This window comes from Lepisosteus platostomus, chromosome 28 (assembly GCF_059453375.1).
Source record: "Lepisosteus platostomus isolate fLepPlt1 chromosome 28, fLepPlt1.hap1, whole genome shotgun sequence".
In the NCBI taxonomy this organism is placed as follows: domain Eukaryota; kingdom Metazoa; phylum Chordata; class Actinopteri; order Semionotiformes; family Lepisosteidae; genus Lepisosteus; species Lepisosteus platostomus.
In genome coordinates, this window is record NC_142638.1 from 914,050 (window position 1) to 929,981 (window position 15,932).

A 15,932-nucleotide genomic window follows, 5' to 3' on the forward strand; every position below is an offset into this window, starting at 1 on the left:
GGACCAGTTTTCCCAGAAGCCAATTAACCTACAAGTATGCTTTTAGACAGTGGGAGCAAATTGGAGCACCTGGAGGAAACCTACAGTACACAAATGCAGAAAGGACATACAGACTCCACGTAGAGAGCACCACAGGTCTAGAATTGAACCCAGGGCCCCAGCGCTGTGAGGCAACAATGCTGGCCACTGGGCTGCTCCACTTTGAGAAACAGTGCAATCTTAATTTGCCGTGGAGATTTTCTATTAAGGATTTTGCAAAAGCACCTTTGAAAACCTCCTTTTATTTCCAAAGAGATATGCGTTTTTGAATCCCATTAGTTTCTCTCTCTTTTATTGATTCATAATTTAATAAAGAACACCAAGACATCTAACATTTATTAAAGAAGGAGGCCACACAGTGCAGCATATTATATATGTCCTAGCAAATGTAATAGTGTGAAGGCCAATGAGGTCCCTGTCCTAAGGGCCAGGCAATTACTGAGGAACAGCAGTTATTATGGTGAGATTCTATTTCTCTCTTCCTTAGGGGGCGAATCGGGTGGTGACTGATGGACCGCACTTGAAAAACGATTTAAAGAAAAAAAACCCACAATGATATTCTGACACTGTAGCTAAAAACAAGAACGTCAATACCGCCCTGGGTTCCTTCCTCATGGATAATAACATGGCAGGTTGATTTACAGTTAACCAGCCCCGGCCACAGCATTTGCAGGAGAAATGAGCTCAAGGAAAACGCTGCGCGTTTGTGCTGTTTGTCCCCCAAGCTCATTCTAAGTGTGACAGGGTCTCCTCCTGCTGCACCCCAAAGCTCTTGAATTTATCCCCAAGGGTGTCAGAGAGTCACCCACCCCGAGTGCTTTGAAATCCAGACTCCAAAAGCCTTTTTATTTAACTGGTGTCTTCATCTGCCCCTTGCATCTTCTAAAGCATTCTAAACTATTTTTAATCTTCCTCATTTTTTTAATCTAACTTTTTCTTACTGTAAAGTACTTTTAAAGGTTCTATATAAAATAAAGTTTATTGCTGTTATAATCTTAACAACATTTTTTGTCACACACCTGTAGCAGTATTTTTGTGATTTATCAGGGATAAAAAAATACATAAAATGTCTTTCACTAAGGCATAGCAGGCAAACTGCATGGCAGGAGAATCCTGAAAGCAATACCTGTGTCACGCAATTCGACCAATGCATTAAAGAGAAACATCTCTCTGAAAAGGATGGAACTATTACTTGGCATCAGAGACTATTGCAGCTTTGGTAATAAAACCATTTTCAGCTCACTCAGTGTAGCTCTCAAACTATACAGGCTGGTATTTGTAGCCCTTGTTCATAGAAAGGTCAGGCTTGTCTGTAATATCCCTCTGAGCCCATTAATTCATTTTCTCCCCAGGCTGCGGTCCTTAAAAATACTGGAGACATTACCTGTCAGTGACCGGGCTGTTTCCCTTAGGCACTCTGTTGCCAATAGGACCACAAGAGGCCCACATGCATTAAGTAAGGATTGCTGTGACAGTAATTGATCTCTAGAGAAATAGACAAGATAATCACTGTACACAAGTTTACCTTGGTAAACTTCCCTAAAGTTTTTGCAATTTTACCATGTTTCTACCATAGCCCTCCTGTGTTTTACTATGGCATTAACAGGCCTGTAATGAGCTACAGTACACTACACATAACGTGGGAAAACTGATACACTATGATAAATGTTTCCAAGAAATGGTTGCTATTGTACATGACAGTCCATTGTATTAGAGGAGTGTGAAACTGCAGTTAAACTATGATAAAGAGTGAAGCATAGTCTATTATAATTCATACTTTCATAAGGGCTGTTGAGGTAATATTCTGGATGAAACATCATGTTATTCTGTGGCACTTTAGTAACATGAGAACAAAGTGTAGAAAAGCAGAAGAAAACTGGTGTTAAATTAGAACGTACTGTACAGGATAATAGAAACCACAAAGCACATAAGCATGTTAGGAGCATGAGCAACAAGACTAGAAAAATCGTCTCATTCTCGACCTTTCAAAGTGGCATTTTCAGGGCTCCTAAGAGGACATTTTGTTATCTGGCACACGATCTTGTTAAAATCTATTTTTGAGCTCTGCTGTATCTCTTCCTTTAGAATAATCCTTTAGAAGAAAGTTGCAGATGTTTTCATATAATAGTCTTCATTCCTGATAAACTTGACACCCCTTAAGTCCTTCCCTTGGAACATAAACTGTTATCTTGAAAGTTGACTCCAGCTCTGCGATTCTCCTGCCCTTGCAGTAGTATCTCTTCATCTTCTTCTGACAGATCTACATTAGGGGATAATTACACTACAAGGGTCATTAACGTGGGCAACAATTCAGCGCAAGTTGAATTATAAAAGGAAATAAAGCTTTGGTTAGTACTCACATTTTTAGAAACCTCTATCTCTCAATCACATGTTATCACATCATTTTCAAGAACTTCTTATCCAGTTCAGAGTACTGGTGGTCTGGAGCCTGTCCTGGCAAACAAAGGATGTGAGCTGGGAAACTAGAAATCCCACCCTGGACTATAGAAGTGGAGATATTTTATGCTACCAAAAGTAGTATATCTGGGGATGTATGATCAACCTCTTCATCAGCTTCTGCTGTTCACCAACAATAAAGAAAAACCTGTCCTGTATATTCGTGCACAATGTACACCACACAGAGTACAGACAGGGATGTTACAATTTGCACCTGCCTCATAAGTCATGTGAATCAAACAACTGCAGGTAAATCCTGAACATGGACTGACTGGACAGGATCTGGTAGCTCAGCCTGTGTACTAAGGAGGACCTGCTGCAGATAAATGCAGAGAGCCAGACATCTATACTGCTGGGAGGAGCTGCTGAGCACAAACTGGAGCACCAGTCTGAGTGTGAGGATGGTTACACCTCAGTCCCATAACACTTACAGTACATGTGGAATTTAAGGATGCAGATTCTGCTTTTACAAGAGTGAAAGGTTCTTTCCAGGAGGCCCCACACTCCTCTGTTGTGCAGCTCCACACCCCGCCTGCTGCTGTTTGCTCTTAGTGCCCGAAACAAAGTGGACACTTGAGGAGCCTCTCTCAGCCAACACCAGCCCTGAACGCCCCGACAGGAAGACAGAAGTGGACACTTGCGCTGCTATTCTGACAAGTGTCTGCTTAAAATATTTCACCGCCACACCGCCAGTTCCCTCAAAATAAAGAAGGGGAGGAAGAGAGAAGTGGGGAAAAAATACGAAATAGAAAATCCTTATGTGACTTGTCTGTTGAGCCATTCAGTGTTCACTGAAGGAAACAACAGAATGCAGCATACAACTTGAGATGTCCCTTTCAATAATAGAGGATATCTTGGTAGACCACTGGGGCAGAAAACACTTTCCCTTGAATCTCCAAGAGTAACAAATGAAACGGTTTTTAAAACACTGCAGTCATTGTAGAAATTTTGAGTCATTGTTTGTACAGTATTTCTATCATTTCTATCATATCTCTCCACTTCTATAGGCTGTGATTTCTAACAAAGGAGGACTCAAACAACAGGAGGCTAAGACATGTTCATGTTTTAACCTTTAACTTCACAGAAAGAAATAATAAGACTGTTTTTGTTTTTTACGAACACCAGAGAATAAGAAGCAGTGTTAATATCTCACCTCTCATCATTAGAACGAGGTTTGGAGAGATTTTCTGGCAAAATATGGTAAAATGTTGTTCCTCATATTGTATAACATGAATGACACTGTAAATCTAATGGGAACAATTCCAAGGATGTGTTGAAGGAGGAATCGCTTTCCCACCAGCACGGTGTCTGCTCTATTCAGCATATTATATGCCGTGAAATATAACTTCATCAGTTTTTTTTAACCGAGAAAAATTTTCTATGCGTGATAACCATGCAAATCGGTTTATAGTTCTGGGGAAAGCAGGAATTAAATCTGTGGAAGCTTCTCGAAGAGTGCTAGATGAAATCTGTCCTGCATTTCTGTGGACTTGAGACCTTCAGATGACCTCACGTGCTCAGCAAACGAGCTTGTTCCTAAACGACGAAAACTCAAAGAGCATATTAAGGCAATGGCAGATGACATCTCTACTGTGTAACTGGAATAAAATATGGCCACGACCATCTGTACTTGCATTTCCATTAAGTACAGTATCTATTGATAACTGATAGCTCATTTTAATGAAACTGCCTTGAAACTCAGAATAACCCCATGTTTGAGGCATCCTACACAGTACAAGCTTAGTATGGTATATCAGGAAACCACCAGAAAGATTTTTCCATCAGGCTGTGGGAGATATCTATCTGTATCCGATCTCGGTAAATTGTACTCAATTTTACTATTCTCTCTGTCACACAGACCACTGAGTATTTTACTGTGCTTATTATTCCACCTTAGTTTCTCTGATGAATGATGACCTTACCTACATCTGAATACTGTAAACAGTTTTGTTTATGTATTCAGCATGCCTTGAATATAAATACAATGTACTAGAAAACCAGAAGAAATTGTCTTTTGATCTTGAACATGATGAATATCCTTCCCCACTCATAATTCATGAGTCCATTAAGCAAATTATATCCTATAAATATCTCTGAAAAATTGATGCTAATCTACCTTGGAAGGCACATGTTGACTCTCTGTAATAAAGTATAACAAGGAATTTACTCACTTGCAGCCTACAGGCTTTTAGGGTCAGTACTCAGATGCTGTCCATGTTTTTCAGTTCTGTGGTACAGACTGTCATGCAGTGTGGAATAGCCTTCTGGTATAACAGTCTTTCTGTGCAACACAAAGCTAAGAGGGAGGTGTTAGCAGGTTGTGGGGCAGCTATTTGTGGAGAGTTTTCAAACAACTTTATTGAGATTATCTGTTAGTATTGCCTCTGATCCCTCATTGTTCCACAGGATGAATATCAGCTCATGCCTTCAAACAGACGTTTAAGGGTCCCTCAGGGTACACTTAAGAAAACAAGGGATTCTGGTATCCCATATTCAGTCCAGGAGTTCAAAATGAGGGAGCAGTGTTTTTTGGGTAAGTGTAATCGGTGGGTTATGTGCATAAGTGAGGGGTGATGTATATGGATTAGTGTGACTGAGGGGTGTCCATTTACAGGGTGCTGGTACAGTGTGGATTCCTGGAAGAGTGATGTGAAATCGATATGCATGGGTGGATGTCTGTAATGTCATGTTAGATTTAGAATAGAATGTTTACTTGTAGCGGCAATGGTGGCGCAGTGGTGAGCGTTGCTGCCATGAAGCTCTGGGGTCCTGGGCTGAATTCCAGACCTGGGCTGCTGTCTGGGTGGAGTCTGCATGTTCTCCCCATGTCCACATGGGTTTCTTCCCGCAGTCCAAAGACAGATACTTGGACGTTAACTGGCTTATGGGAAAAAGGGTGGGGTTGAAAAGTGTGTATTGAAAGTCCTTCTTCTGCTGTTTATAAAGAAAGTCCATTAGATGAAGCTGTACAGGGCATTTCTGAGTTTATTTTATATTGGAAGCCTTATGTAGTACAGATAAACTAACCTTTTTCATTGAGTACTTATCTAATTACTTCAACTAAACACGACTCAAGACCCTGAGGACCCTGAGGAACAGATGCTCTTACCTGAACGAGGGAGAAAGAGGCAGAAGAAGCCAAAATTGATCAACCTCTGCCTGTGGCCGTGACACTGGGGTTGCTGTATTAAGGGAAATAATCCTGGAGTAACATGGGGATCAGATGGGAGAACTGAACCAATTTCACACCTCTTGAGTTCTTCCTCGCCATGTAAGACTTACTACATCATTACTAGTTCTCCGTTCAGGTTTAGGTTTAAGCTGACTCAGTGGTTCTGAGCCCTTTTTGTAGGAAAAAAACACCTTTAATGCACATTTCTAACATCTTGCACCAAGCCAAGCAGACCTTGGCCACGCGGCTCCCTGTCAACAAAGACAGGGAACCTCCCCTCATACCAATATCTGCTGTTACTGATGGTAGAGCTGCCATCTGCCCTGAAGAGTGTTCACTGACAGATGCCAAGTCTGCTATTACTCCCAACATTTCCAACCATGAATGTGAAGGCGTGTGCTGTTCTAAACTTTAAGAGGCCACAGTTAATTAAAAATGCTAATCTTTAGTCTTTTGCACGGTGTTACTGACCTCTTCTGCCTTGTTGGCTCTGTCCAATGCTGGGGAAAGGAGTTTAGCACCCCCACTAGGCAAAGGATTGCCACTGCAACCTGCGCACTGGAGGGTTTCTTAGATGCCTTAGATGGGATGCCTCAGACTGCAGGTTCAGTATCCAAAACGTAATGTTAATAGCAAAGATTTCCAGGCATACAGAAAACAGCCCAACACAGCTTTGTGTTAAGGGATATGAAGATGTACTGTAAGTATGTGTGGAAGCTTAGGGGCCGAAGTCATGCCTATATGGAAGAGTCGCCAGGCACCTACAGTAGAACAAGCCCTGTGGGAGCAGTGGATGCTGGGAAATAGACACCAATGCCCTATATATCCTATCCCCGGCAGTGGGTGATTGGCAGGAGTTAGGGGTATCCTGAACTTTCAGTAAGAGCTCAATTTATTTTTTTTTCTAGTACAGAAACACATATAGGAAATCAGACAAACAGTGTCTTTGTTGTAAGAGTGTTTCCTGACCCCTGCACAGAGATGAGTTTCTTGCTGATACAGAGCCAAGCTGTATCTGTTCAGAGGAGGAACAGTATTAGCAGAGTCTTACTGGAAAAGCTGCACAGCTAATCTGTGTCTGCCAGTGCTCTGATAATGGGCAGAAACAAAGCTGTAATTTAGGCCTTTCTTCTCCACAGAGACCTCGAGCTCTTGAGTAGCCCTGCAGGGAGGGATTCTCAGAACTGCCATACAAAAGTAAAGTGTGTGGAGCAAGAACTGAGAATTTTTTCACACTTAACAACAGGTTGTCTCTGAAGTCCTGGACAAGCCGTGAGAAATCCCATTCACACCACATCTATCTGAGGTTTTGTTTTGTTTCCAGATCACTTTCTGAAATCCTTGCTTGACCTTTAGCAAAAAAGCAACTGAGTAAAACTGCCTTATAAATCTTTTCAACACATCAGTAAAAACAGAGACTGAAGACTGCTATTTAATATTCTGAGGAGTAAAGTACAAAAACTATGGAAGTCATGCTGGAAATATTTTGGTTTGGTTTCCTATGGAAATTAAAATATAGACCAAAGACCAAAGGAATTCAATACTAGTACAGTTTCTTACAGGAATAATACAATATTCTACAATTCATCGAGACTAGCTAGAATTACATAATATACAATGGTCTATATGCTAGTACTTTCAACTGTCACAGATATTGTCTTCTATATATTAATATTCCTGTAGGACGTGTATCTACATTGTATGTAATTTTCAAAATGAAAGACATAATGTACTTTTTCATGGCTCAAACCCATGGCCTGTTTGGCTCTGAAATACTGTCTGACGTGGGCTGTCTACTCATGTCACTAACCAGCTCATTTTAATTGTCAGGCAGTCAGACAGCTTTTTTTGAACAAGGTGCGTTAATAATAACACATTAGCATGTGCAATGGGTGTACTAATATATACGTCTTGAGTTACGAATGTTGCTGCCTTTTTTAAGGAAGTCTGAAGTCCCCTTATTCCGCACATCACAGGTTGCACTCTGTGCTGTCTAGCAGCCTGCTGTGACTAACCAGGGGGAGGGCAGCCCTGACTCAGGCAGGCTGTCTTTGACGCGCCGAGCGGTGTGCCCTGCTGTGCCAGCACGCCTGCTGCGGAAGCTGCCAGGGCCCATTAACTCTTGCCATCCTCGGACCGCGGCGCTTGCCCGCTGGGGGCAGAGAAGAGCTCACTGGCATGGGGGCGCAGTGGTGAACCGCCAGGCAGAACCCAGCAGCCCATTTGTCCGCACGCTGGCAAGCAGGATATTCCCATTTTTACAGATGGATTTAACAATAAGAACAGCCACAAGGAAACCGCTTTCTAGTGCTAGAAGTTAAAATACCGTGTTACAGTGTCTCAAAAGGAGGAACAAGACTTAGAACCTACACAAAGTTCAATATTGCTGGTTCACACAGTCTCACATTGCACTGTTTAATACTCAACAGTGAATTAATAAAATCGTTTTCAGGATTTCCTGCTTGCTTGTAAGGATTTATGGTTATAAGGTCCAGTTACTGTATCATTTAATTTCACATTTACATGCAGATCATGATTATATTAGACTTGTTTGGGGGTGAGGGGAGGTGAGGGTTAGGCACAATGAGATTAGTTATGCTCAGTGCTCTGCTGCATGCTGTTTGGTGATTCTTGAGCTTTTGGTTTTATCAGTGAAAATCCAGAAAAGTTAAAAATCAGCCCTGGATCAAAAACCCCAATCTCTTAACAGTGATTACTGCCAGGTTTAAGGAAATCACAACCTGGAAAATTAAAATGTGGAATATTAAAGTGCACATATAAATAAACCTGAATAAGGTAGGAAAGACAGGCATGCCTTTAATAAAACTTATCTAAAACCAATCCACATTTTCAGTTACACTTTGTGATTCTGGTCATTGCTGTGTGAAGACTAAAAAGCCAACACTCCACTGAAATGCCCTAGGAGTGATAATTGTTAATTGCTCTTCTCATGTTAGAGGAAAGCTAGAGAGGAGAACAAAAAAGAAAAGAATCCCCCAGAAAATGAAAACTGACAGTTTGTCTATCAAACTGTCGTTCTGTAAATGTTTCAGGACAGGACAATGAAATTACAGTGATACCGCACACGCAGAGCATCACAGACATATAATGGATGCACATTTTTAAAAAAGTTAATTTTGGATATTGGTTATCTGCTCGTTAATTGATTATTCAGAAATGACTATGATAATCACGAGCAACTCGCATAAGAATTTAATCACCTCGTAAGTGAAAGAGGATTGGACACAGGTACTGAGGTAACTGTTACAAGCTACACCTGGCAAAAATCAGCAGAGTTACTTTTATATTTTTCAAACATTCTTTGCTTATCAACAAAACAATACCTTTCTGCTATTGGTATGAAAGAGGCTCTAACTTAATCAGAGCACTTTCTGGTTCACTGCTGGCAATTACTAACCTGGCAAAACATTACAGCCAAAAAGTCCATCTATTATAGGCCACAATCAGAGAGCCCGCGATTTGCAACACCTCCAGGATGAACAAATCATTCAAAGTGTCTAGTTTGATTGATGTGATTGATGGCAACATGATTGCAGGTCTCAAGAAACCTCACCTGCTGCCTTCCCTGTTGGCTCATCCTACCATGACAACAGTCCAGCAGGAGTCTTTGAGAGGATGGGTGTGGCGAATTTTAAATGGTACAAAACATAGAAGGCTATAGTCTAAACCAGGGGTCTCCACACCTGGTACTGAACAGACTCAGGCCAGCAGGTTTCATAGGCAGTCTTTAAAACAATTTCAAAAAGTCTGGAAGAATTATTTATGATCAACTAAACTAGAGATATGTTCAAGTAAGCGATTTAGAGATCATTTGGAACAAATCAGAATATATTTCATTCCTCAAGGACTAGTGCTCATTTCATTGAAACATTAAATGTGTTCCTAATCTTTAAATAAGAGGTGATTTAGGGTGACCTAATTCAGAGACCCCTGGACTAGAACATTCATTTAATAGCATGAAATACTGAGTACCAACCTCTTAATGTAAGAAAATGTGTAGCATCCGTAGCTGAATGGCATGGAAATTAAATCTATTAATTCATCATGCAATATTCATTATTTTAAAATACTAGTGACTTAAATTCTTGAACTAGAATGGCTCAGAATTGTCTGTGTGTCTCTAACTAAGATCATTTCACTCTCGGAATTCTATCAAATGACAATCAAAGGAAAATCAGTTTATGCGTGGATTAACAAGATCTGTTGCGAAACCTCATTGCCTCCAAATGTTTGATGGACTCAGTAAGCATAAAACTGTAAATGCTCTAAAAATATTGCACATAAACCCTTGCTTCAGTGAAAAAAAAAGCTTGTGTATTTTCCCCCCACATTCTATCAATGTTCCCTTCGAAGTATAGCAGATGCACTTGTCTTAATTGTTATTTTATACATATTTTTAAGAGTTCCGAAGTTATTGGTTTTGCAAGTTGACCTATCTGATTAATATCCCAGTTCGTTCTCCGACCTTGTCCGTCGGAGTACAGTGCGTCTGGATAGCTGTGATTCGTGTGTGCTCGCGTCTCAATTAGGTCTGTGAAGAAATTCTGTGAACTATAATTGCTCTTACAGGAAGACTGGGAAAATTCATTCAAACTGCAAGAATGTCCCCCCCTTCTCCCTCCGTTGGAGCCGTCTCCTGCTGCTGCTCAGAGCTCTAACATTGATACAGCGATTACGTGCATATTTTATGGAGTTAGGAAGTTGGGACGTCCTTTGTTGTTTTAAAGACTGTCCTACAGCTGCATCTCAAGCAGAATCAACAAGCTTTTTCCATGCATCGCATTTAAACCGAAATGACGGCACAAACCTTCAATGCGAAGCGACCTTCCTCTTGTTTTCTTAAGAATGTGTAACGTGAAAGTATCAGCAGTGCGCCGACACAGAGCTCAGCGGAAATCTCGGAAGTGACAAAAGCGCCTCCTACCGGCCAGGGTAAGGGAGCGCAGCAGCTCCTGGCGCTTGAAACGGCCTGCCTTCCAGTTTGTTTGCGCACTTCAGATGAGAGAATAATGTACAATATCAAAGACAAACACACTTACCTCTGGGCAGATAAAAGACAACGGCCTTTTCATCTCAGATACACGGGCTGTTAGGCATTTCCAATTAACCAGCGGACGTCACAGAAGTAATTTTATATTACAAATGTAAGCGGGAGAAACATTAAGGGACATTGTTTTTCCCCTCCAAATCTAATATATGCATCTAATTAGAAAAAAAAAACACTACGTTAATAGTTATGGACTGGAAACATTTAGCAGAAAACAGGAGAAGGAAAGTAATCCGTGCTGAACGCGCCCAAGGGGATCTTTCGTTTTCCCTGGGATATTATTCCCATATGTTCTGTATGTCAACACAGATTTCGTTTTTGCATGACTTCAGATTTGTTTGGTTTGTACTGGGTCTTCTAGGGTTCACTGAGCAATGAATTCAAAGAATGGCAGAATATGTGTCTGAATGAGGAAAATCGCATTTTAGCGTCCTGGAGGCATCGGTGATCCTCATTACGTTCATTGTTATGTTACAGAAAACTAAAGTAATATTTTCCATGTCAACCTAATTTTTGTTTAGGTCAGAAAGCCAATATATTTTTGGCCTGTCATATCGCAATTTCTTCCGTTCGACACTCAAAAGCTTGGATAATTTCCACAATATTTTAATAGTTTGTTAAAAGATTTTAATTGGCTATTATGCAAAACCTTAATACTTCTGATCCACTGAAAATATTACTGTACCAACTCTAGATGGTTTGATCTGTGCTAAAATGCATCTCTCCCGCAGTAGATGGACTACTGGACTGAACCCAGGGTCCCAGAACTGCAGGGCAGGAATACTCACCACTGTGCCGACCCACTGGAATCACTATGTACACATGAACTGAGTCATAATAATCCTGTGTGTTGATGGCTCAATGTGCTCTGGAATACTGTATTTCCCACATCAGTACCATGGTTTTGCAGCTTTCTGGGGGAACTGAAGGACCTCTGCAAAGACTGCTTGAAACCTCCCATCCCTTCATGTCCCCAGATAAGGAAAGGGACAAGAATACGAGCATTTTAAAAACACAAGGCCGGTGACAAGCAAGGTCATTTTCATTTATTACACCCACTGTCCTGCAGTGGCTTCTCTCCATCACTAATTGGCCTTCGGTTATTCAGTCATCCCTCTCCCTGTAGGATCCAGAAGCGCCTCTGAATCATCAACCTGGCAGTGCTGCCCACACGCCGGTCCCCTTCCCTCTCAGACCACTGTGCTCGCTCTGATTCTTCGGTGGCCGTTACTCCGGGGGGTCGGAGCCGGCCGGCTCCCGGGGCTCAGCTCAGACAGCCCCCGCTCACCATGGCCTGCCTGTGGGCCCAGGTCTCCTCCTGCCACTGGCTCGGCTCTCCCCGTCCGCACGGCCTCCTCACACCCCTGAGCCCAGCCGCCTCTGGCCAGCCCTCTCCTGGAGCTCGTCTCGGACGGCCTCTGCCAGACCTCTATTCAGCTTCTCTCCCACCGTTCGCTCTCCTTTCTGCCTCCTGCCTCTGGAGGCATTTCCCGGCGGAGCCCATCCAGGTCCTGTTTTGCAGCTCTGTGCTTTGCCTGGGCTGCCCCCAGGGGCTCTGTCCTGAGCTGTGCTGTCCAGAGGCTGCGGGACTCTGAGAGCTGACCTACAGGTCTCGTCTTCGGGCCCCACCTGGGCAGCTGGGTCCCTCGGCTCCTGGAGCCCTCCAGAAGGACCACCCCAATGAGCAGTATCCTGTCCGGTTAACATCGGTGCCGCACAAATCAGAAGTTAATAAACTCCCTGTAAGATTAGTCTGATCTACAAGTGTGCTCTCTGTGCCCTGTACAGAACAGCCTTCTCTAGGTATCTGTTTTTAGAGCAGAGTAGTTACTGTACTAACTGGTTGGATTTGGTTTAAAACCAACAAATTCATCAAAACATCTTGTTCAGCTGGTGCTGTGACAGTGAGCCAGGGCCAAATGAGAGGGTTGTGTCAGGAAGAAGATAAAGCAAATATGGCAAAAAAAATAATCGAACATCCCTACCTTGGAACAAAAAAAGTCTTCTCGGGTCCTGCACAAACAGAAGGCACACAGCGTTACCTGAAATGCCAAAATGCTAATGCCAACATTTACCAGTCATTGTGATGCACCACTGTTCAAACAAACATCGGGGAATAATCTCAAAGAGCCACTGCTCAGTTTCAAAAAACGTATTTTTCTGTTCAAATGGAGATTTAAAAGACCTCAGTTAATCATAAATGGTTGTTTGAGGATAAAGTACCCTGATATATGGATGATTTCCTTTTAAAATAAGAATTTTGGTTATTGCATTTCCCATAATGCACAATGTACCAGATAACGTATGCACATCCTCTACAAAACAAGGAGTGAGTGGCCGGATCTTGAGTCTATCAACTGTAACGTAACCAGCCTGCGAGCTCCTGTTCGGGACATTACAGGAGCAGGATACTCCTATTAGATCAATGCCATCATACTTATAACATCATCAGGCAGGCGATGCAGCAATGCGCAGGAATGGGAGTGGAAATGAAGGGATTTGATCCCGAAGCCTCCGCAGAGTACTTCTGTTGCACCTTTGACCAAGGCACCTTGCGGAAACGCACTCTATAAATGGGTATAAATGCAAGTTGCTTTAGACACAGTCAGATTAGTAATGTGGACTTTCCTTGATACCTTCCTGATGCAAACCTGCCAGAGACCCATAACTGGTCTTCAAGGTGAATTTGTTGACGTGCAGCTCTGGGGCACAGGGGACATGAACTAATCTCCAGCTCCCACTGAATCTTCTTTCCAGGGCATATCAAATGAGCAGAGCTGTTTAAACGTCTTGACATTCTTAATCCAGAATAAATAGGTATAACAAAAAAAAAATGTAAGGAACTCAGATTAGCACAAGTATAAACAGTCTTGCTCCTTTCAGTAAAAAGTACCCTGAGAAAGCTTAATTCTTTTCAGGTAGTACTCCAGCACTGCTGAAAAAGCTTCTCAAATTGCTGGGTTGCCATAATAGTGTTTTGTGTTCCTTCTGTTATGTTTTCTCTTTCCTCCCAGTGTAGGTGTCTTCAGAGAGGAGAGCCTGATGCTGGAGTGTCACAGCCACTCCATTTGCGGTATAATGAGTTTGAAAGCTGGCAGCACAGAACCCAATCTATCTACTTCTTCCCGGATTGCTGCAGGAAAAAGTGAAAATGCATATTCAGGAAAGCCTCAGGCTTCCCCTTCGATTAAAGAGCCCATTTTCTCTCCCTTTAGCTGCACAAAGCATCTTCGGCCCTGTTTGTGTCAAACACAAGTCAGACCCAGTAATGCATGGCCTTCAGCTGCTTCTGCTCTCTTTTCACAGGTCACCAGTTCCTGAAGGAGCCCTGCTGACCCCCATCATCCAAAAGGCAGCCTTGCCCAAGACGTAATGCATCGAGTTATAGCTGCTAAGACAAGTCTTTTTCAAAAAACGCCTTTGCCATTCAAATCATTCATGGATCTTTTCCTTAGTTGAGGCAGATGAAAAACACCAGTGACACATAAGATGTCTAGTCTGACGCACCTCTGTCAGACTAGACTACTGCTCAGACCCAGATCTTGTAATTCAAGTGAAGAGTCATTTGTGAACACTGGACATTCGGAGTTCCTGTGAAGAGATAGATAATGGAAAAGCCAAAGGTTTAGGGAAAAGCAAAGAACATAGACTAGACAGCCGTAGCAGTCAGACTGGAGCACTGCTGGTGTGGTGCCCATGTAAAAGAACAGTGCTAATTCTGCAAGCAATCAAGACCAGGAAGTCTGACTTCTATTCCAGCCAAGGTTATGGAAAGTATTAGAAAAATGTGCATGAATTATATGCATTTACTGAACTTTGAACGTACTTGATATATACATATCAATACAAGTATTCCTCGGAACAATCTGTCACACTTGAAGTGCATAAAAAATGAAAGGAACGTATTAGGTTTAATTCAGATCTTTGAAATAGCTCAATTCCAGCTCAGTGAACACATTGTACAAATGCAAATTACTTCAGAAATTCTCTGTGTGTTCTGTCCGTGCTTGAACTCACAGTGTCAAAGATGCATGCTGTTCGTTTAAATGGTCCTTCCTTCCCAGACGAGTTGCCTTGAACAGCAAGAAGCCACTCAATGAGGATGTCACTCTAGAACAGCTTAATTATTCAAGACTGGTAATTTGCTTTAGCTGACAGACTGCGATGGAGACAGCAACATTTACTGAAAGTTAAATTTCATCCTCGCCAGCAACAGATGAAGCCGTTGAAGCTGCTATTTCAGAATTTCTGGTGTCAAGGAGCACCCAGACTAGATAATGTGCCCTTCAGCATTCCTCCCTTCAGCCTTTAGAGTCAAAACGCATTTCTCTTTTGTACACACAGAGCTCAAACAACACCAAGCACAAAAAGGGGAAGGCACAAACATAGCAGTACTGTCTGTCTTGAAGACATGCCACCTGGAGGAGGCTAATTATCTACAGTGTGGGCTTGGGGAAAGTCAACAAATCGCACTGCATTCTGGGATCAATTGGTGAAGTGTTTCAGTACTTTGCCCAGTTAGACTACACTAGGGAAGAGAATTTTTGGGGGCACATTACTTACTTTAAGTAATGCAGAGATCAATTTCTAGAATGCGTGGGCAGATATGTGCCTCCATAAATCCAAACCCTGATTAACAGCTGTGAAATGTCAGAAATTGAAACTTTGTAAAGACGGGTGACCTATCTAGAGCACAGATTTCATCGACTTCAGAAAACATGAATCTGCTGCATCATTTAATTTTTTGAAAGTATAAAACCTGCGTTAAATCTTAGTAATGTGGGCGATAAATCTTTTTTTTTTCAAAATGACCTCAAATTCACCTGCTGTGCACAAGTTCGTAGCGTAACTGTAAAAATGGAATTAAGAAAAATTTTAATTTGTAATGTGGACATGACTACTTTTCCTAAGCTTTCAACAATCAGTGTGAACCTGTTTATCACATTTACCATTAAAATCAAGATGAAGAAAAAAAACTTCCAGGATGCTGTGAAGAACTGGTGTCTCTAGACAGCTGGAACTGCTATTTGATATTCCCTGAACGTGGCTGTAAATGTCAAACCGGGAAATAATGGATTTCATGCAGAGGCCTCTCAGCTGACACTGTCCACAGAGCCTGTGTGATAGTCTTTTCATTACAGGGAAACTCACAGAGGCTTCTCAAACACATCCATGTATGGAGGCGTGAGGAAACAC

The 15,932-nt window shown here is 42.1% G+C and overlaps 1 long non-coding RNA gene across 1 annotated transcript in view; it reads right to left on the minus strand.

Moving 5' to 3' along the window:
- LOC148638523 (uncharacterized) overlaps positions 1-10,585 on the minus strand; it is a 65,604-nt gene extending 55,019 nt beyond the window's left edge. The window contains exon 1 of the long non-coding RNA XR_015930945.1: positions 10,497-10,585. This is a non-coding gene — a long non-coding RNA (uncharacterized LOC148638523). The remainder of the gene's footprint in view (positions 1-10,496) is intronic.
- Between the last annotated feature and the right edge of the window lie 5,347 nt (positions 10,586-15,932).